We start from the raw sequence: 24,620 nt of genomic DNA on the forward strand, positions 1-24,620 counted from the left end.
AGAACAGAACAGTGAGTAGATTTCATCAACAGAGAGAAACTGTCTCACTCATTTTAAATTATGTTTGGAATTAACAGAAATTTGTGAAACTAATGGTAATGGGAAAAGGTAGAAAAAATGTCGCACAACTTTCTTTTTTAAACAATGGCTTTAAAAATATTTTTAATTGTGGTAAATTACACACAACATAGAATTTATTACCTGAACCATGTTTAAGAACACAGTTCAATAACACTGAATTCATTCACATTGTTGTGCAACCAATCTCAAGAACTCTTTTTATTATACAAAACTGAAACTCTGTATTTATGAAACTTCTCCCCATTCTCGAGCTAGCTAGTACCTGGCAACTACACTTCTACTTTTTTACTCTTCTGCTGATCTGTTCAAAAACTTCTTCCATTTGAAGGGTGATTTCATACAATAGGTTCATAACCTATTAGTTGAATCCTTAGTGGTTGGCATTTACCTTTTTGTTACTGACTTTATTTCACTTAGCATAAGTCAAGGTTCATCTATGTTATAACACATGCCAGAATTTTCTTCCTTTTAAGACTGAATACTACTCTATGGTGTGTATACACAACATTTTGTTTACCTATTTTCCATTAATGGACACTAGGATTGCTTTCACCTTTTGGCTATTTTGAATAGTGTTACCATGTATGTGGTGTACAAATATCTCTTTGAGACCCTGATTTTCATTTTTTTGGGTATATATTCAGAAGTGGAATTGCTAGACCATATGGAAATTATATATGTTCATTTTTGAGGAAGGATTATACTATTTTCCATAGTGACTGGACCATTTTACATTCCCACCAATAACGAACAAGGGTTCCAATTTCTCCAGATCCTCACAACACTTGTTAGGGTCGTGGGTAGTGGCTGTTGTTGTTGTTGTTTGCTTTATAGTTGCTCTACTAATGAGCATGAGGTGTTATGTTGTAGTTTTGATTTACATTTACCTAATGATGAGTGATGTTGAGTATAGGTGGTATAAGGTAAGGATCCACCATCTGCATATCTAGTTTATTTCCCCAACACCATTTGTTCAAAGACCATTCTTTTCCCACTGAATGGTCTTGGTGTCCTTGTCAAAAATCGTTTGACCATACATGCAAGAGTTTATTTCTGGACATTCTATTCTATTCTGTTGGTCTAGATATACAGTCATTTGACCATAAATGCAATGGTTTATTTCTGGGCTCTATTCTATTCTATTCTATTCTATTCTATTCTATTCTATTCTATTCTATTCTATTCTATTCTATTCTATGCCAGTACCACAGTGTTGTGATTAGTGTAATTTTGCAATAAGTTTTGAAATCATTAATATGAGATATCAACTATTTTTTTCAAAATTGGTTTAGTGCTTCAGGGTCCCTTCATATTCCATATGAATTTGAATGAGTCTTTCTATTTCTGCAAGGAAAATGTCATCGGAATTTTGACAGAGATTGCATTATATGTGTAGATCACTGTGCATAGTATCTATATCTTAACATAATCAGTCTTCCAATTCATGAACACAGAATGCCTTTTCATTTATTAGTGTCTCTTTTAAATGCTTCTGGCAATATTTTTTAATGTTCAATGTACAAATTTTTAGTGTTTGTGGTAAATTTATTCCTAAGTACTTATTCTTTTTGATGCTATTGTAAATGGAATCATTTATTGAAATATAATTGACAGATAGCCCATTGTGTAAGCTTAAGGTGTACAAAGTGTTGATTTGATGCATTTATATATTGCAATATGATTACCACCATAGCATTAGCTACCACCTCCATCACACCACATAATTATTATTTCATTTTGTGTTGAGAACATTTGAGATCCTAGTAATTTTGAAGTTTATAATACAGTATTGTTGACCATAATCACAAGACCATACAGTACGTAGGTCTCCAGAACTTATTCAGAGTGCTCATTTATTCACACAACTTTTAGATTAAGCATGAATAAACAGTAATTTGCCTTTCATGAAGGAAAAAACTTCACTAGACATGATTAAATTTCAGAATAATTGATGTGTGATTTTGAAAATGAATTATGGAGACACAATACCTAGAGCTGAAGAAATGTAAATAAAGATTATCCACTCTACCCTCTTTATTGTACTGATGAGTAAACTAAGCCCAGAACGAAAATTTCTTTTGCCATATAACAAGTCATATTTATGGGTCATCTGTATAAAATGTTTAAATAGTTTGTACCATTTTCCTTCAGAAATGTTTATACATGTATATAATTTTATATTTAATTTGTTTTCTCTCTTATACTTTTCTTTCTTCTTTCTTTCTTTTTTTATAATCTCAATTTTAATCACACCCTCAACTGTGGTAACCATTGACCATACTAGCTGTTGGAAATAAGATGTGTAGGACACAAACTCCTCCTCTTGATGAATGTCCTTTATGTACAACTATCAGAGAAGTAAGCCAGTTTATGTACATGCAAAACAATGACTTATGTTCCTGAAACTACTTGAAAAATGGCTCATTCCCATATATTCCCCTCTTCTGCCTTCATTTAACACTCCACACATCAGTATGACCCCTTTTTCGGTTATGTCATGATGAATACTTTTGGCACCTCTTAAGTAATCTAGGAAACTGTGCTTAAGCCTGAATGAGGGACCACTTCCTACCCTGATGAATAAAAAAAAAAAAATGCTTCCTTTTTTTATTTCCTATTGGGTCTCCAAAGGAATCATTTTGCCTGTAATCTCCAGAATCTTTTGCAGCTCCTTCTATTCTAGATCTCTAATGGCATTATTTTTTCCTCACTCTATGCTTCTCTCATTTAAACTTTTTCTCTAACTTCTTATCCAATCTTTAATCAATCAGATTTCATGTTACCAGTATGGGAATAACTATGTCATGGAGGTAGCAACCATAAAAAACCTGGAGTTGCTCTTCTAATATGACACTGTATAGACTTTAAGTAGAAAACTGTTCCTATTCATAATCTGGCTGTTATTGAAAGCATGCTATAAACATTGGGGTACATGTGCCCCTATGAATCTGCACTTTGAGCCTAAATGTCCACCAATTGATGAACGGATAAAGAATATATGTTTTATATGTATAATGGAATACTACTTGGTAATGAGAAAGAATGAAATCATGCCATTTGCAGCAATGTGGATGTAACTGGAAGGCATTACACTGAGTGAAATAAATCAGTCAGAGAAAGACAGATATCATGTTTTCACTCATGTGGATCTTGAGAAACACAACAGAAGATCATGGGAGAAGGGAAGGGGAAAAAATAGTTACAGAGAGGGAGTGTGGCAAACCATAAGAGACCCTTAACTACAGAGAACAAAAAGGGTTGATGGGAGGGTGGAGGAAAGGGGGGAAATGGATGATGAGCATTGAGGAGGGCACTTGTTGGGATGAGCACTGGGTGTTGTATGTAAACGATGAACCACAGGAATCTACCCTAAAAAACAAAAGTACACTTTACACACTGTATGTTAGCCAATTAGCCAAAAATTATATTAAAAAAGATATTCGTAGACATAAATCAGGCAACATTATGAATGACAATGAAACATTCAATAAGGAGTCAGTCTTTAGTGTTTTGGGAAGGCAGCTTATAATGAAGTGAATTTTTATATATTACTACACGTCTTTGGCTGTACCTTTTGGTTCGCTTTCTGATCTTTCTGGATGAGGAAGTAGCATAACCAAGGCAACCAGGAAGCCAGGACAGGCATGGGTGGAATTTGCTTTGATACCAGGTGCAGGCTGACCTCTAGCCCATGCTGTGTTTTTTTGTTCATTCAGCCCTGCTTGTTAAGGTTTGGCACTAAAGTCTGAAAATATGGTTTTCTAGTATGTATGCTTAGCTTCTTCCTCAGTAAATACATTACTCCTGGGATTTCCTCTAGTAGAAATTGTAGGAATGGTCGTTCCAGTTTTAAAGTATAGAACTCTTGCCATTTCTTAATTTACATCCATTTATTTTGATTTTTTCATCTATTATGTACATGCATCAGTATTTTCAAATGTTTTGACCTATTTATTAATTCATAAAGAAGATTTGAAAAAGTAGAGCAAGCCAATATATTATCTTATTGGAATCCTTGTTAAATTGCCTGCTGTCTCATTTTAGTTGATTAAATTAGGCGAATCCAGAGAATCATTAGGATTAAATGTGTATTTTGGGGTGCCTCATATCATGATCTTGGGGTTTGTGGATTTGCGCCCCATGTCGAGCTCTGCGCTGATAGCTCAGAGACTGCTTTGGATTCTGTGTCTCCCTCTCTCTCTGTCCCTTCCACACTTGCTCTGTCCCTCTCTCTCAAAAATAAATAAACATTAAAAAAATTTTAAAAAGGGGCACCTGGGTGGCTCAGTTGGTTAAGCGTCCAGCTTCAGCTCAGGTCATGATCTCACGGTTTGTAGGTTCAAGCCCTGCATTGGGCTCCGTGCTGACAGCTAGCTCAGAGCCTGGAGCCTGCCTCAGATTCTGTCTCCCTCTTTCTCTGGCCCTCCCCTGTTCGCAGTGTCTCTCTCTGTCTCTCAAAAATAAATAAATAAGTAAATAAATAACTAAATAAGTAAATTTAAAAACATTTAAAAAATTTTTTAAAAAGAATTGAATGTGTATTTTAACTCAATTTGAGTTTGTCAATCAGTTATTAAAATTGTTGGTGGAAGCTTATAGGTTCCAATTATAGACAAACACTTAAAAGTAATTTTGGATATCAATCTGGAAATCCTAAGCATTTCATGTCATTCTTAAAGGAGAACATATTAATGAATTTGATATGAATTGACTTACAACAATAAAGTGAACATTTTCCCAGAAGCAACAATGTTATTATTCAAAGGCAAAACTTCTTTGTTTATACATTAAATGTAATTTGTACTATTAATACTTTACTTGAGGGTATTATGTTAGAGAAATAATATATGTACTTACATTTATTTAAATCAGGATCTCTTGGCATATAATCTACAGTTTTGCAGCAATTTTTTAAATTAATTGTTCTCAACCAGGGGTTAGTTTTGTTTCCCAGGGGATATTTGGCAATGTCTGAACATATTATGTTGTTACAACTTGGAGTGAGGTGGTATTCTCTTCACATCTAGTTGGTAGAGGCCAGAAATGCTGTTGCAGATTTGACAATGTGTAGGACAGTGGCCTACAGCAAAGAATTATCTGGTCCAAAACAACAACAGTGTCAAAATTGAAAAACTCTGCTCTAAATTGTATAGCATACTTCAAACCAACTTTAGTTTGATAGGTGGCCCAAAACATAATATAACATTCTTACCTAAATGCTGAATTTTCAATTCAATTTTTTGTTAACTAAAATTGATCTGAAAAGTAAAGATTACTTTCATTAAGAAAGAAACTAAGATGAAAGATTTTCTAAAAATGTTTGTTAAAATCTAACATATGAAAAGAAAAAATAAAGTTTTTTGAATAAAATCAGCCTGAAGAAGATATACTAAAATATATATATTTTCAGTTTCATCACAATGTATGCAAACAACATACCTTTAAAAAGAAGAAAATGTGATATTATCACCATATATATATCTACACAAACATATATCACATTACATATATATAGTATGTACATACATATAATGTGTATGTGTGTATAAAAATATGTTCATATAAAATTTTCATATAAATGACTGTCTCATCAAATTAAGGCAATAGGCAGTTAAAAAACAAAAAACAAAAGACTAAGATTAGTAACTAGCTGTAACAAAGGTAGAGTTGAGTGACTCATGTTAATTTTACAGATTTGAATCTCCACAAAGTATTTCTTTTATGCTTGTCCTTCAGTATTTCTAGATATCTGAAAAACAATGTAAAAAGTTTACTGCCCAATTAATTAATTGAACTTGTTCTTCCAGTTTTATTTCTGAATACTCCACCTATAAATCGCTTCCATTATTTCTACATTCATTATTACTTCTAAACCTACTATGATATTTGCTACATAACTATGTGAAAATTATTCGGATAAGGAACTGTTTCTCAGCATGTATTATGTGTTTCTTAGAAAAAATGGACCACATCTTGTTTATTTTGTTTCTTTGAAAGCTAGTATGTGTTTAGGCATATATGTTTCATATGTGTGTGTGTATATATATATGTGTATATATATATATATATATATATATATGAATGATATTCAGCCAATTTAGAAGGAAGGGAGGAAGGGAGAAAAAAATGAAGATTTTATTTTTTTAAAGCAACCATTAAAATTTTTCTCAGCCTCCCTGTTCAGTCTATGTCAAGAAAAAAGAGGAAAATTTAACTTAAAAAAATGGTCACAAAGGGGCAAAAATGGGAACATCATGTTATTTAGAAGGTAAGAAGTTTTTACTTTCCCTAGGCTAGACTCATGAAATTAAAATTACTGCTGTTTGAGCGACTACCATTGTTGTAACATTGCTGTGGCCTAATGAAAAATGATACTGGGGCCCCTATCATTGACGCTGCTGGAATTGCACACAGCCGAAGGATTTTCTCTCCCTTCTGCTTTCAAACCTCTTATGAATGCTTCCTAGTCAACTCTTACTCAGAATCAATCATCAAAGAATATTAAATGTCATGAAGAACATAGATATGAACATAGACCTCTGATTAGTGAATCAATATCTTCACAAGATGATAATAATCATTTGCTGTATGTATATATAAATTCTATATGTAGTACTTATCCAAGGAAATTCAACAAAAAGTTAAAAAATGGACTTATATCAGGAAAAATTTAACAACAAATTCTCCACTATTATTTTAACTCTTGAAAATATTGAAAAGGTATGCTTCTCTCATATATTCAACAGTTTTCTATAGAAATTTGTTTTAAAAATTAATTTTATATACCTATATAGCATATGATATATAATACATATATATTTTAAATTTTTTTCTATAACCTGTTATTCTCTTGTTTCTGGAAATTTTACATAAAAAGCTAACAATTGTATATTCAAGAAACACATATCTTTGGGGAGGACCAAAATATATAACAATGAAAAATACACAGAAATGGAATCTAAGAAATTATTTTTCTTTATTAAATTGCAATACAAATCCTATATAGTAGAAGATATCAGAGTAACATATCACATTGATGCGTTTTTGTATGAATTCCTTGGAAGCCAACATTGCCTGGTAGATGAACATGACAGTAGAAATGTGAACATTCATAAGATTTGTCCCAAGGTTATTTTGCCTTAAAAAGTATTAAAGCTTCTAAAAATGATATTTGTCTATTGCAGCAGCAGAACAAGCTCAAGGTCAAATAACAGCACTTCTTCATTTTTTAAAATACGAATCTAAACCATACAAGAACTGAAATGCTTAAGGACATCAATAAAGAAGGCATTTTAGAATAAATTCTTTGAAAGATGGTTCCACTGTGTAGAAAGGAGTCACAATCATTCAACTGCTTGTGTGTTTATCTTTAAAATGTTCCCAGATATTGTATCTTAAAGAACTGAAATTTGAAACAAAAGAAAAGTGCCTAGCATTTGGAAATAGTGTTTTTAAATGCTATAATGTATTGGAAGAATTCTGACACATGCAAGGGTTAGAAAAGTTTTCATTTCTTCTTTCTTTTCTGTTATCTGTGAGAAATCTAGATCTAATTAAATATTCAGGTATAATAAATCCTTTTTTAATGTATCTGATTTTTAAATATAAGAATGAAATTTTATTCTAATTTTATTTCGCCACAAAGAAAGTAAAGATTAGAGCGAAATATCCATAGATAGATATGTATTTGTGCATGTATTGAAAGGCTTTGTAAAAGAAATATCAGAAATTGTATTCAATCTTTATTTTGTAGTTATAAGTGTAATAATTTCTTATAGGTAAATATCTGTGTCTGCTTATAAGAATTATGATTGTTGAAAAACATATAGTTTTGTGACATTACACATGTATATATTCTTTATGAAAACCGTAAGAAAGGTAAAATCATCTTTTGATCCATCTTATGACCTACCACTTAAATTCAACAAGAAATACTTTTTAAGAATAAATTTGGGGTTTTTTTGTTGTTTTTATAAATATTTTATGTTTAAGTAATCTGTACGCCCAATATGGGGCTCAAATTTACAATCCTGAGATCAACAGGTGCATGATCTACCAACTGAGCCATCCAGACACCCTAAGCTAGATGTTTTAGAGAGAAATAAAATAGATCTTATATGATATTTTATAAAGAAAAACATTTTTCCATTCAATTAATTTATAAGTAGCAGTGGGGCCATATTTACAAGAAGTTATTTAGAATTAGATATAACTGCATCTAGATGTCACAATCCATATCTTTGTGCCTGAGTTATTTTCCAACACTGTTAGAAAGCCACTTTGCGGGGCACCTGGGTGGCTCAGTCAGTTAAGTGTCCAACTTTGGCTCAGGTCATGATCTCACAGTTCATGGGTTCGAGCCCTGCATTGGGCTCTGTGCTGACAGCCAGCTCAGAGCCTGGAGCCTGCTTTAGGTTCTGTGTCTTCCTCTCTCTCTGACCCTCTTCTGGTCTCTCTCTCTCTCTCTCTCTCTCTCTCTCTCTCTCTCTCTCTTTCTCTCAAAATAAATGAAACATTAAAAAAAAGAAAGCTACTTTGCTTTTGTGAGTACAGCAAGCTTAAAATATTAGCTTTTAACAACCCAAAACTCCTGGGGACTCTCAATCAAATACTAATAAGAATATAAAAATATACATGTGTGTATGCATATGCATATGTATATGTATATACATGTACTCTACCCCCATTGTGTTTAGTAGAAAGAATTCTAAACCATCTAATTTAAACTGTTTCCCAGTGTCTCCCTAAAGGAATAAACTTGAGTCACTTATAGTCAATTAGCTTAATAATGAATACTTTGTCTCTAATTGTCTGTTTTTTTTCTTTTTTACCTTCCTTTATCAGTTCCCTACTCTATAACTTAAATTTCTTGCATCTGCCAAATTGTTTACACATATCATTGTGTAATGTCAAAGAATTTACCAGCCTAATAATAAAAAGGATAGTGTTGTTGATGAATATCGCAGGATCATGGGACCTCTAACATGCTATAATTTTCTAATTACTAATTTTATAATTACTAAGAACTACAAATGTTCTGTAGTATGGAGACATGGTGAAAATCTACACAAGAACTTATTAGATGTAACAGATATGAGTAATATCTCTCATATTTAGGAGTTAAATGGGCTATAGTAATTATAAGACTATGTAGCTAGTTATTGTCAAGTATCATTAATGCCCTGAAAAATAAAAATTAAGGTCTAAGTTACCCCCATGGTCATATCTGAGTGTGGTATAAATGTCACAAGGCCTTTTTAATAGCATATAATGACTCTATCTCCTGAAACTGGAAAGCAGATTGGCCTGAAAAACAAGTTCCAGAAACTATTGTTAAAAAAAGAAAACAACAGATCCAAAATGGTATCAGTAAACCAAGACTTAATATTTAACCTAACTGCAGTTTCAGTCTGCCAGAAATGTAAACTTTAACAAGGCAACCAGTGTCAGCACTTCTGTATTCCTTGCAATGAGAAAGAATGAAATATGGCCATTTGTAGCAAAATGGATTGACCTTAAACTAGGTAAAAGACTGTAACACCCCCTGCATTTCCCCTCGCATTGCTTATCCCAATTCTTGCTCAAGCATTCACAATGCAAATGTGAAAATCTGTTTTAATAAACTTTAATATTTTTCTTAAATGTTGTTTTATTCTCTATTACTTCATCTCTACCGAGGATTTATAAATGAGCATGTGCGTATATGTAAAAATATATAATAAGTTCTCTAGACTTTGGAAAATGCTGCTATTAGTACTCAAATATTAGGAGTCAAGCAAATCTCATTAATGACATACTTCATAGTATCTCGTATATCATTCTTCTGTATGTTCCATGTATATAATCCTATAAATCAAGCATGACAATTATATATTAATTCCACATGCCTGCCTGTAATTAATATAAAACATATTAATTGACTAATTTTTTATTAGTATAGAATATATCCAAGGTATCAGTGTTTTTGTGGTCATAGATAATCAACTGCTATGTATCTGAGCTGCCTCAAAATTTATTGCTATTGATGTAAAAGAGAATTTTGTTTTAAGTATTTAATAAACATAGATGTTATGGGGAATGTGTAGAATGTAGCTCATTTTCTTACCATGAATAATTTGATATTTTCTAGAAAAACACGGTTTATATAAAATTATGACAGCATAAAATTTGCAGTGAAAACTAAATGTTAAACATCATTCTATAAAATAGAAGGGTTCTACAGTTTCATAGAAAATCAATATCAATATAAACTTCAATATTTACCCATTCTTCTGACTTACTCTTACTAATATAATAATAGCTAATTATTTTCAGTCTGTGTCATTCTTTATTTACTCACATTGGACTTGATAGCATAATTCAAACCACATTTCTCCCGGATACAATGAAAACTTTCTTCAAAGGCACAGTAATCTTCATGTTAATGTAGCTTGGAATTTCAAGGGCATACCTGATATAACAATGTGTTGTCATAAATATTTCTGACATTTATTCATTATAGTTACTTTAAAAGCAAGTTAATATTTCAAAAATAAATTAATAGTAACATCATTTCTCAGCTCAATTATAAAATATGCTAATGTGTCAGACAGTCTTAATGCATCAGGATTGGCTGGGGACTGCTGTAACCAAAGTAAAAAGAATTTTAAAAAGCAGTATTCCATGGTGAATAATTTAACCATATGGTCATTTGGCTTTGATTTAATTCAGCAATGGATGCTAGGAATTTTATGGTGTATCTGGAATATATACACTACATCTAAAAAGGATATTTTACAGGAAAGGAAATATAAATAGTATGATGAAAATTTCACATATAATATTTCTTTCCAGATTTTGCCATGGCCTTTTCAAACTCTCCAAGGAAACATATTTCCTTTGGTGTATTAGAAATGACTTCTCCAATCAGAGAGTACTGACACTGTTAATGTGCGAGAATTACAATTTGGATGAATCATGGTAAATCAGAAATTACCAGGGAAATCTTTCACAATTAAACTTCAGTTTGCTGAGATGGCAGAGAGAGAGAGAGAGAGTGAGAGAGAGTGAGAGAGAGAGAGAAAGGAAGAGAATCAGAGTTGTTATGTTACTATAGTATAAAACTGTCATGCACTGATGAAGTGAAGTCTTAAAATTCTCTTGCAGGTGCATTTTGAAAAACTACAGCAATGAATATTTCGTATATGTATGTGCATGTTTGTGTTAAAATATATATATATGCTTTAATATGAGTGTGTGTATATTCACACACACACATTTGTTTAGGGGTCAGCAATTATGTCTTCTACAAGGTAAGAGTATGTTCATGAAACCAAGTATTCACCTGACGAGGTTGCCCATATTAAATCAATGTAGTTACTAATACAAGGTAATGTAAAGGGAGGTTTGAGGTTGCCATGTACACATCTGAGAAACAAAAGCAGGTCAGAGCTAGAGAGGAGGTCAGGAAAGTTCGATGAGTGGCCTTTGATAAAATTTAGGCTGAAACTTGCATGGATTCCACTAACATTTTGTGTTAAAATGTAGCAAAGTTTAACAGTGTTCCTTTGCGTAGGATATATCACTTCTTTCAGCATCTGCATCTTCATTTATAAAACAGGGATAATAATTCCTGCCTTATGTTTTTCATGGTTTTGTGTCAAGAAGTGATGGTAATTGAAAATACCTCAACAAATATAAAGCTTTATTTTTTCTTCTCTTGTATCCAGCTGTATTTGTCACCAAAATATGTTAGGCCTACATCAGACAGTATGTAATAATATGTTGAAGTGGAGAAAATAAATAAAAGACATAAAATGGGATTATTATTGAGAGAAAACATGAAATGCATTTTTAAACTGACACTTACAAATCAAAAGCAATGGCAGAATGAAAATTCCGTGCAGGCACTGACGTTCTGTGGTTGAAGAAAGTCATAGAGAAAAATCCTGCCTGTGTGTCATCATCTTGTACAGAATTATGAACAACCTAAAAGTATCACTGGGACTGGGACTATGCCACTGATGTGATTGAAAGATAACACCAACAAACACCAGATTCAAAAACTTCCCCCTCATAATTATCTATTTAATTGCAGCAATGTGATACTTTATCATCCTTTAAACTATCATTGTTAGTGGAGTCCATTAAGCCAAACAGTAAAGATCAATGCTAGATTGAGGTAAAATAGTTTGCTATTTTTTGTAGAAACTATTCTGAAACCACAATTTACTAGCTCTCTTTTGACCTCCTCTTAATTCATTTCATGTTATGTCTTCCTGCTGGTGCTCATTTTCACTGCCCTTACTGTGGGATAGGTGTTTCCCCCCTAATTGTCACCAGTGTCACTCTGTTCACAAGGTGACACTGCAATAGCAGCTTTGTCACCTAAATCAGCATGATCATTCTCTCTGTTGACCAGTACACTATCATCAGCCATTTCTCATGGCTTGGTCCTAATTAAGAACTTTGTGCTCAAATGAATTTTAGTGCACTGCATTCAGGTTTAAATAAGGAGAAGAGTGGATGAAAGTTACTTGAATAGAAAGAAAAAAACAAACACTTACTCTCCTTATATGTCTGTCTTCTTCATTCTATTTCTTCTTTACATAGCATCTATTTCTCCCCACTCTATATTGTGTGGGTTAATTCTACTTCTTCCTCAGATGTTCACACTTAAAGACAATCCATATTGAGTTGGTGAAGAGAAGAGATAAAGCACTGATTTATTAAGCATTACCCCTCAGAGATATAGGAAAATCACTATATTTGTGAGACTCCTCTGGATTTCAACTGAAATATTATATTTTGCCATGATTGTAACTTTGGTGTAAATCACACCTTGACTCTCCCACATTCTGACTTCATGATCCTAAGTTGCTTAACCTCTTAAACATGTTGTCTTATAAATAAGCTAGCAATATAGTTCTTGAGGGTTTACATCATATTATTTATTTATCCATTTATTCCTTTCTGTAATATTTCTTTTTTATTATGTTGTAAAGTTGAAGATTAGAGGGTCATATCTGTTTGTTTAATTTTATGCTTATTCCCAATGCCTACCACTGTACTCAGACCATAGTAAATACTCAGTAAATATTTGAAAGATTGCCAAGGTATTTATGAGCATCTGTGCCAGGAAAGATATAAATAAATGCTAATACATAGGAACTTGGATAGTCTTCTAAATAGGACTTTTTAAATGGTATAAGTTTCTATAGGTAATGATTAAATCCTACTGCTATATATGTATATATATATATATATATATATATATATATATATATATATATATTTGAAAATACAAGAGAATTGGAGTGAGCCAATCAATAGTATGACTTGTAAACCACTAAGTTAAAATAACCACCAACTCAAGAACTAAACTTTATAAATTTATATTTCTGGGAAAAAAATTGTAACTTAGCTGAACATAGATGGTAGATACCATGTATTGATTTTGTGGGGGAAATTGTTTTCGCATTATTTCAGCTATGCATCTCTAATCCCCATTACACTGCTGGGGATATGTAGTACTTACCCCCTCCAACAGCCAGTGTCCCAAGTATGGCCACTGCCAACTTATCAGTTCACCTTTTATCCAGACTGCTTAGCATCACCAGCCAGGGTCAAAGGGAAAATCTTCAGGCCATACTTCTGGACATAGTGATTAAAATATGCAAGATTTTATATATTAAATTACCATGTTATAGAAAGACAGTTTCACTATATGGATTTATAAGTTGCATTGTTTAAAATTATATGATTATATGATATAAATATCATAATCTTTATATATTTCTACCAGAAAAGAGAGGTAAAGAATAAGAAACTTTAATAAACAGTCTTTATCTTTAGATATCCTGAAATATACTTAAAAATAAGTGTGTATATAGTCACATATGTACTTATACACTATCTAAGTATGGAAATATGTATGTATAAAACTAACAATAATACAAGTGCATAAGTATGTCAGATAATATAAAACAACAATACTGCAAGAATGTGTATATGGGTCAAATAACTGATATGAATGTTCATTCACATTATACTCCTTCAGGCAGGGATAATATCTCATTTTCTTCTTTGTATTCCTAGATCCACAACAAAGCAAAGAGGCCAACATATTCTCCTGAAATGAAGCTTGAAAAAGTAAGTGGATAACTTCTTTGATAATTCAGAAAAGAGAATATTTATTTGTGTTAGAATAATATGATACAGTAAACATAAAAAGGAACTTAGCTATCATAAAAGATAGGATGACATCTTTTTCTTTTGTTATGTTGTTGTTGAATATTTCCAACTGACATGAAATGTAATGGAAAATAGATTTTTGTTATGTAAATGTGTTTGCTTGTATCCCTATTCCTACAAAGGTTTTGATGACTGTGAAATTACTTATTTTTAAATACTGAATTCAAATATATTTCCAACTTCTGGATCATCTTTGCGCAAACTTCTGAAGTTATTAATCCATAAACTTTGCAAAGGCATTTTTTCTGATCTTCGGATATCACAGCTTTTACAGATCTCCCTTCTAGAAGTAACTTAAGTATGTTTTTTACATGGTACCTAATTTGATATTTCTAAGATGGCACAACAATCCTGTCCTCCTCCACTTGTTAGGAATCATGGTGGATTGGAATAAATTGTATTTTAGAAAATGAATTTAAAAAATTTTGGCTACATGTAACCTCAGTTTCATCTTAGAAAATTATTTTCAAAAATTAAATTTGTCTTTTCAAACTGTTGATGAGAGCCAAACAATAACCCAAATACTACTTTATGTGATTTTCCTAAGCAGATATAAAGCTAGAGACAAATGTTACAAATAATTTTCAGGTCATGTTTTTCTGAGAAGTTGTCATTTTTTTTTACCTGGTGATCATTCATACAAATAATAACTGTACTTGAGCCCAAATAATGAACTGAGAAAATAATTTTTAATGTCATCTTAATGAGTGATGGACTGATGTGGAAAGCAAAAGATAAATAAGACCTTATTTGTACTGTTAACATGCTTTTTGTTTATGTGTTTGTGTGGAATCTAATAAGCAATCTAACGGGCCATAAGAAATACAGATGTCTGAAGAAATATATATCAGACCTTAATTTTGTTTTATCATCCTGATCATTCTCCAAAGACGTGTGGGTTATTCTGATTGTTTGTTTCTTTGATTTTTTTGTTATTTTGTTATTTTGTTTCTTTAGGAACACTGTTATCCTGCCATTCCTACTATTCCAGCATTTTCATGAAACGTTTTCCATCCTTCTGTTCAAAGTGAATTTCAATATTGCTCTGCATTTTATCTTATCAATTTTATTTTTATATGTTACATTTGCATTCTTTTCTTTTTAATTTTTTTTTTTTTTTTTTTGAGACAGAGAGAGAAAGAGTGTGAGCAGTGAGGGGTAGAAAGAGAGGAGGGAGACACAGAATCCAAAGCAGGATCTAGGTTCTGAGCTGTCTGAGCAGAGCCCAAGGCAGGGCTCGAACTCACGAACCACGAGATCATGACCCAAGCCGAGTCGGTCGCCCAGCCGACTGAGCCAGCCACCCAGGCGCCCATTCTTAATTAATTTTTTCTATTGGTATACATGTCTCCTTCATCCAAATACATATATCCATACATCTCACTTATATTCTGTTCCAATTTTGGTTAAACTTCATAGAAACTAGTCCAGATACATTTCTAACCTATGGCAATATTTTTGTGAACAGTCTCATTGAATAATATAATATACTGCATCTAACAAAAGTATAGATTTTATATGTTTGAAATGTATAGACACCCTTGAAACCATAACCACAATCAAGATAATGAGTAAATACATCACCCCAAAAGTTTTCTTATGAACTATTTTATCCCTCACATTTTACCCTTCCTGTCTAACTTCCTCTCAGGCAACCGTAAATCCACTGCCTCATTCTAGACTAGATTATATTTTCTAGATTTTAAAGAAGTTGAATCATACAGTGTGCACTCTTTTTTGTTGCTGTTGTCCAGATTCTTTCAATCAACATAATAATTTTGAGATTCTTCAATGTTTTATGTTTATTAGTAATCCATTACTTTTTATTTTGACTAGCATTCTACTGTATGCATATACAATATTATATGTATCTTATTTGTGAGTGGGTGGACATTTGGATTATTTTCAGTTTTGGCTTATTAAAAGTAAAGCTGCTGTGGACATTGATATACAAGTCTTTGTAGGGATATAGATTTTTCATTTCCTGGGATAAACACTATTTGACCATATTATCCATTTTATATATTGTTGAATTCAAATAGTTAAATTTGTGTTAAGAATATTTGCATCTGTATTCACACAGGATATTACTTTGTAGTTTTCTTTTTTTTCATCTTTTTTTTCTTGTTTAGCATGAGGATAATGCTGATGTAATAGAATATATTGGGTATTATTCTCTCCTCTCCAACATTCTGGAAGCATTTTTATATAATCACCCTTATTTCTTCTTTAAATATTCAGTAGAATTCAATACTGAAGCCATCTGGGGCTGAAATTTTCTTTTTAGTTTTTGCAGTAGTTGTAGGGTTATTTATATAATTTGGGTAGTGTGTATCTATTAAGGGATTTGTCTATCACATCTAATTTTTTAAATATATTGTCATAAGTTTTTTCACTGTATCCACTATTTTATCTTTTAATTTCTGTAGAATCTATAATAATATCCTCTCTTCTGTTGCTGATATTAACTGTTTGTTTTTCTCTTGTTTTACTGACAAATATGGCTAGAGTTTTATTCATGTTATTGATTCCAAAGAAACAGTTTTGGTCTCACTGAGTTTTTAAAATTTTGTTGTATGTTTTACATTTTATTGATACCTATTCTGATTTTATTATTTCCTTTCATCCACTTTTGTTGGATTTATTTTGTTCTTATTGGTATAGCTGTGGAATATAAAACTGTGCTCATAGTTTGGGACCTTTGTTCTTCTCTAACAAGTGTTTTGTACTATACAGTTCTCTTTACATCTTGTTTTGTCAGTATTAAATAAATAATGATATGTTGTGAGGGATTTTTGTCATCAATTAATATTTTTTAAATTTCCTTGCAATTCATTTTTGACTCATGAGGTATTTAAAAGGTTGTTATTTAATTTCCATAATATAGGGAAAATAAAACCTCTTTGGATTTTTTAATGCTCCTGTTAAAAGCGCTAGCCGTTTGAGACCCTTCACAAACAATGGGACTTATATTTGTAACCATTTATCTAGTTAATGCTCTGATCCGAAAGAATAATAAAACTCATTTAAGCTATTCAAAAAATAAATGGTTACAATCTTGATAGACATCAAAGTTAGCTCTTAATATCAGAATGTTGCTTTCCTAGATATATATATTTTAAGGAGGAATGACGCCCAAGAATTTAAAAACATCTCTAAGTTATAAAAGCTACAGACACTGAGGGTTTGGCCCTTGGTAAGACATATTTCCACCCCGTATCAATAGAGAAAAACTATTTTTTTTATTCCTTTGTGGAGGGAAAGTCAGCTTCCTTTCTCCTGCATATAAATAGAAAAGACTTATTTATTTTTATCCTATATCTATAGATGTTTGGCTAGTCATGTAGGACATTTGACCTGGTTTTCATTAAGTTGCTTACATCATATGAGGGGTGGGGAAACTGATGAACTATAGGTTTTTACTATGAGTAATTTAAAAAAAATCTGTCTCTGATACAGACTACATCTGTGTGCTTTCAGGAAAAATTAGAAAAAAATTAATTTAAAAACTCAATATATATATTATAAGGATATACATACATCTTTTTATTATTGATTTCTCATTTAATTTCATTATGGTCAAAGGATGTACTTTGTATATATTGATTCTTCTTACATTTATTGAGACTTGTTTTATGGCCCATAAAAAGTCTATTAGGTAAATGTTCCATGTGCAACTTAAAAATAATACATACTATGTTGTTTAGTAGACTATTCCATAAATGTCAATTAGTTCAAGTTGGCTAATAGCACTGATGAATTTTTATATAATTTTATTGATTTTCTGTCTACTTGATTTATTAATTATTGAAAGAGAGTTATCAAACACTTCAACTATAATTGTGTTTGTTTTTTTCTTCTCTAAAGTCTTGTCAATTTTTTCTTCATGTATTTCTAAATTCTGTTTCTTATTAGGTACTTTAATTTTTAAGATTGCTAATTCCTCTTGATGAGTTTCCTCTTTCCTACTAGAAAACAGAATTTTTTGTTTTTCATAATATATTTTTTAAAATGTTTATTTATTTATTTTAAGAGAGAGAAGGCACACAGGCATGGGGTAGGAGCAGAGAGGGAGAGAGAAAATCCCAAGCAGGCTCCACCCTGTCAGAACTGGAATCCATGAAACATGAAACTACAACCTGAGCTGAAATCAAGAGTAGGACACTTGACCAACTGAAACACCCAGGCACCTTTGTCCTTCACAGTATTTTTGCTCTGAAATCTTTGTTTCTTTTTCAATGTAGCTAGTCCCCCGTTTTTTGCCCAGTGCTACCCAATTGCAATTTTTTCCTTTAACTTTCATCTAGTTTTGTCTCTACACATAAAGTAGCTTTCTTATAGGTAGCATATATTTAGCTCTTGTTTTTTATGCAGCTGGACAACCTCTTTAAATTTTTGGCATTTAAGCTATTTATATTTAATGTTATTATTGATATAGTTAGGTTTAAATCTAACGTCTTGCTATGTTATTTTAATGTGCTCCATGGTTTCCTTTTTTTTTAAATTCTTTAAGATTACTTTTTTATTATTTTATTGTTATTGTTGATTTATTAGTTATAAATGTTTCATTACTAATCACATTTGACCATTTGGCAATATTGTGCCACTTTGCATAATTATGAACTTGTGAATTTGTATATCTTTTTTCAGTTCTATCTTTTTATTGCTTTACTCATTGTGAAATTCTGTTAGTAGGCACATAAAAATTAGGATTTTTGTGTTTTCTTTAATTGATCCTATTGTTATGAGATGGTGTTTTTCCTTGGCAATATTGTTGCTATGAAATCTATAAAGTCTAAAAATATATAATAAAATAAATACATAATGACATGCAGTCTTATATTTTAGGAGGTAATGTAAAAACAGTATAAACCATGCTGTGATTTGTCTTTATAATCTCTTAAAGAAGAGCATAATATCAAATATATACTTAAATAAGCAGGTCAGAGAAAGTTAAATCTTTACAAAGTAACTATTCTCCTCTCCTTTCCTCTCTCAAATTAATGAAACTCAATTCAGGGCAAGCCAGTGGCACCTGAGAGATGTTATTTCCCAGGGCCTCTGGGATTAGGTGCTGCCAGGTGCCAGATTCTGACCAAGATAACAATGATAGACTCATAAAAAAATCAGAATACAGTTAGCAAAGAGTGTTAAATGTTGAATGAATTCAGTTGACTTATAACAAAATGCAGTAAACCATAACACAAAAACTAATAAACTGATTTGCCCAATTAAAGTATTCAGCCCTGTTCTCAGAGTTAATCCAAGGTTATCTAGGATCAAAAATAAGATTAGTTTTCCTAAGAAGTGCTACCATTACAAGCTATTGATTCTGATGAGATTATGCTCTTGAGGTGTAGTGAGATAGTATATATTTTGAAAGTTATTCTTACAAATTTCACTCATAAACAAAAGCAAAACCCCTAGAAAATAAAACTCAACAATTCACTGAATGCATAAGCTATGAGGGGCAAGTAAAATTTCTTTAGGAATATAAAGATGATTTATAGTGGAAAATAAAATTAGTATTAAACCAAACAGAGATGCTAATGGAAAATAAAAGGAGTGTTAAACTCTGTAGACTTTAATAGACAAATTATAAGTTAAATATGCCAATACCTTAATTTCATGATGGAAAGAGATAACCTGAGAGTGTAATTTACTCAGTAACACATGGTAATGTAATTCTGGGGTTAAGATTAGATATTTGTTATTCAGAACAGTATTACTTTATTCCACATAAAGCACACAAATTCTACTTTGCACTGGTTCAGGTCAAAATGTTATCATCAAAAATGAAAATATATTTTACTTCAGAGAGCTTAATAAGGGTCTTATTTTCTTTTAAATGCTAATAACTATTTTACTAAGAAAGGTGCTATATTCCTTTCATCTTATCACACCTGCATCAGGTGTACCCCCCTCCATAAAATGGTTTACTTTTCATGATGCTTTATGGTTCTTAAGTCGCCATTTAAAGTATAAGCCACTACAAAGGACTTTTATATTTTGTTATGTTAGCATACTTATTAATTAGTATAATGTAACTGTTTTTGACAGCACTGCCAAACGGACAGAAAGAAACATATAGAAGAATTAAATATTAAAATATAGAACTTCTGAAAAATATTGTTTTGGTTATGTATAAATCATTTTATAAGGAAAAATTTGCCCAAATTTAAAATGGGTTTTGAAGGAAATTATTTTAATTCATCTAAAAGGTTACCATTAAAAGGATAAAAAATAAAAAGTAACTAATGAATATATAATCTATAGTAATACAGTTTGCAATTCAGATTCAAGAGATAACCATATTATTATAGAGTAATATTATAATTAAAAGAATGATTAATCAATTTAAAAATTTATCAAGTTACTATGAAAGGGTTCTCTCTACCTGAAATATTTATATATACTTTTAAATATATTAGAGAAAATATCATTTGACTTTTTATTTAATTAGTCTTTTGGGGATATTTTGGGCTGAAAAATTATCAGTGCAGATGTAAAGTTTCAAAAATGAAAGTGATTTGTGACCTCATGTAAAAATATTGAAAATTACACTAATTAGAATTGCTTGAAAAAACTACCAAAATATTTTTCCAGTAGAAAAATTTATAAATTAATAATACAAAGATGCATGTAACATTAAATATCCTCTCTTATTTTTTTCCTACGGAATACTTTCATAAGTTATTTTAACTTTGAAAATATTTTTCCATGAGTTTATATTTTAGATAATGCCTGAAAAGAATTTCTATAATCTTGGACTTTAAAAATGTAAAAACTTAGATGTCAAACACATATTTAATGCTATTACATTATTATGTAATTCATCAAAATATTTATTACATAAAGTATTCAAACATTCTTCACTAATTCTTTATCTTTTTTTAATGCCTCCATTTTTAACTTTAAAACAGTTTTATAACTGTGAAGATAAAGGGTCTTCATATACCTTGCATTTGTTTTTCTCTATTAATGATATACTAGGATAGCACATTTGTCACAATTAATGAACACTACTGATACATTATTATTAACTGAAACCCACACTTTATTCAATTTTGCTTTTCAATATCTTCTTTTTTTAAATGTTTATTTATGTTGAGAAAGAGAGAGTGCAAGAGTAGGGGATGGCGGTAGGCAGAGAGAAAAGAGATACAAAGAAACTCAACCACACTGTCAGCTCAAAGCCCAACACAGGACTTCATTTCAGGAACTGTGACATCATGACCCGAGCTGAATCAAGAGTGGGACACTCACCTAGCTTAACCACTCAGATGTCCTGCTTATTCAGATTTTCTACAGTTTTTATCAAATGTGCTTTTTCTGTTCCAGGATCCCATCCAGAAAACCATATTATTTTCAGTCATCCTGTTACCTATGATCCTTTTGACTATTATAGTATATAATTCTTTTTTTATTAGAATTTTATTCCTAGAAATTGTCCTAAGTGTTCTCAAACTCTCTCTCAATATCTTCTCTTTCTCTGTGCTTCCCTTTCTTTCTCTACTGATTCTAAAGAAGCCTTCAATAACCTTGTCAATATTAAGTGTTGAGTTTGATTTACATAATGTTTGAGGTGAAGTGGCAAATCATTTTATAATAATGTTAACATATTTGGATATCGTAATCAATTTTGTTTAAATAATAAATTCTGAATTTGTTTTCTAAGTAAGTAAACTAATTCAAAATAGTTATTGCTGTACCAGTCATCTTAGACCAACATAAATTGTAACAATAGCCTATCCCAAAATTTCAATGCCTTTGAAAAACAAAGATAGATTTGTCACTCAGTTGGCATGCCCATCACTATTCATTACACATCTTCTTCACTTTGTGACTTGGCTAAGAGAATAGCCACTACCTGTGACATGGCCAATCTTGTGATTACAAGAGAGAGAGAGAGGAAAAAAAAAAAAAAGTGAAAGAATCACATAATGGCCCTAATGGGAGAGACAGACAAGTAAACAAACTGCGGCAATATAGTGCAAGTAGCTTAGTGATGGAGGGATGGAAGGAGCTTATGGAAGTCTTTCTAAGTGAGTGACTTTTCCAGACAGATTCTGAAAAAAAGTAAATTAACCTAGTAGAAAAGAAATGCAAGAGTACTCCAGGCACAGGGAGTAATATACCTAAGTGGAAGAAGGATGAAAAAGATACTTTAGTGCTATTAGGGAATTGCAATTATTTGCTAAAAGGCAAAGTGGGAAGGTGAGGCAGGGAACAAAGGAACTGACATGACACAATGAGAGAGTTGCATTGTTTAATGTACATTAGCTTGCTGATATGTAAGTAATATTGATGGAGATCTTAGAGAATCCATAGACCTCAAAATGTTAGATTAAAATGAAATATTGATTTTATGGCATACTATTAAATGTGGACATCAAGCAGCTTATAGTGTTCTGCTCTTCTTCACAATAGACACATTTGATCTTGAGAACATGGGACAAGACATACCTATTTACAGCAGGAAGGAGTTGGTAGGGAACATGCAGAAAACAAAATTAGGCAGATTTTGGACATTTGTGGTGAGATGTGGAGGGCTGGGTATCTTAATGAAAGAAATCTTAAAGAAGATGTGGCTGGCAAGACAGTTTCTTTTTATTGCCTCATGGGTATTACTTAAGTTGTTCAATGACACCAATAAATGGAAAGATATTTGGTGCTCATGGATTGGAAAATTAATATTGTTGACTTGTCCATACTACCCAAAGTAATCTACCGATTCAATGTAATACCCATCAAAATATCGAGGCATTTTTCTCACAGAAATACAACAAAGTATCCTAAGATTTGTGTGGAAACATAAAAGACCCCAAATAGCCAAATCAATCTTGAAAAAACAAAGCTAGAAGTCTCATGCTCCTTGACTTCAAACTATACTACAAAAGCTATAATAATCAAGACTGGTTGGTACTCATGTGAAATAGACACCTAGAGCAATGGAATAGAGTAGAGCTATAGCCCAGAAATAAACCCACACATATATGATCATTAATCTATGACAAAGGAGGCAACAATATACAATAAGGAAAAGAGTCTCTTCAATAAGTGGTGTTTTGAAAAACAGCTACATGCAAAAGAATGAATTTGGACCAATCTTTTATACTGTATACAAAAATAAATTCCAAATGGATTAAAGACTTGAATGTAAGACCTGAAACCATAAAACTCCTAGAGGAAACATAAGTAATGCTCTCTTTGAAATTGGTCTTAGAGATTTTTGTTATTGTTTTTGTTGTTTTAGATCAGTCTCCTCAGGCAAGGGCAACAAAACCTGAAATGAACAAATGGGATTACAGCAAACTAAAAAGTTTTTATCCAGTGAAGGAAACCATACAAAACAAAAGGAAGTTTACTTAATGGGAGAGTTTATTGGTAAATCACCCATTTATAAAGGGATTAATATCTAAAATATATAGAGAATGTATACAGCTTCATATTGAAAAAAAAATAACCTGATTAAAAAATGGGCAGAGGTCCTGATTAGACATATTTCCAATGAAGACATACAAGTGGCAACCAGGGACAAAACATGAACATGTAAAGATAATCAGCATAACTGATCATCAGGGAAACACAAACCAAAACCACAATGAATAAAACTACTTTATGATCCTATGATATATATATATATATGTGTGTATATATATCCACCCAATATAGAATATTACCCAGCCATCAAAAAGAATAAAATCTTGCCATTTACAATAATGTGGATGGAGCTAGAATTTATTATGCTAAGCAAAATAAGAGAAAGACAAATACCATATGTTTCTCTCACATGTGGAATTTAAGAAATAAAACAGACGAAAATATGAGAATGATGGGAAAGAGAAGAGAGGGAAACAAACCACAAGAGACCCTTAATAATAAGGAACAAACTACGGGTTAATGGAGGGGAAGGGAGGGAGATGAGCTGGGTGGCTGATGGCTACTAAGGAGGGCGTTGTTATGATGAGTGCTGGGTGTTGTATGTAAGTGAAGAATCAGTGATTTCTACTCCCAAAACGAATATTACACTGTGTGTTAACTCAAATTTTAATGAAAAAAAAAAACCCACAATAAAATATCACATCACACCTGTCCGAACTGCTATTATCAAAAAGACAAATGATAATAAGTGTTGTTAAAGATGTGGAGGAAAGGGAACCCTTGTACGCTGTTGGTAGGACTGTAAATTGGCACTGTCATTATGGAGAGCAATATAGACAGTCTTTAAAAATTCAAAATAAGAACTACCATACAATGTAGCATTTACTTCTTTGTGGTATATAATATTGTATATATTATATATA

Source organism: Suricata suricatta, chromosome 3, assembly GCF_006229205.1.
Source record: "Suricata suricatta isolate VVHF042 chromosome 3, meerkat_22Aug2017_6uvM2_HiC, whole genome shotgun sequence".
NCBI classification, from domain to species: domain Eukaryota; kingdom Metazoa; phylum Chordata; class Mammalia; order Carnivora; family Herpestidae; genus Suricata; species Suricata suricatta.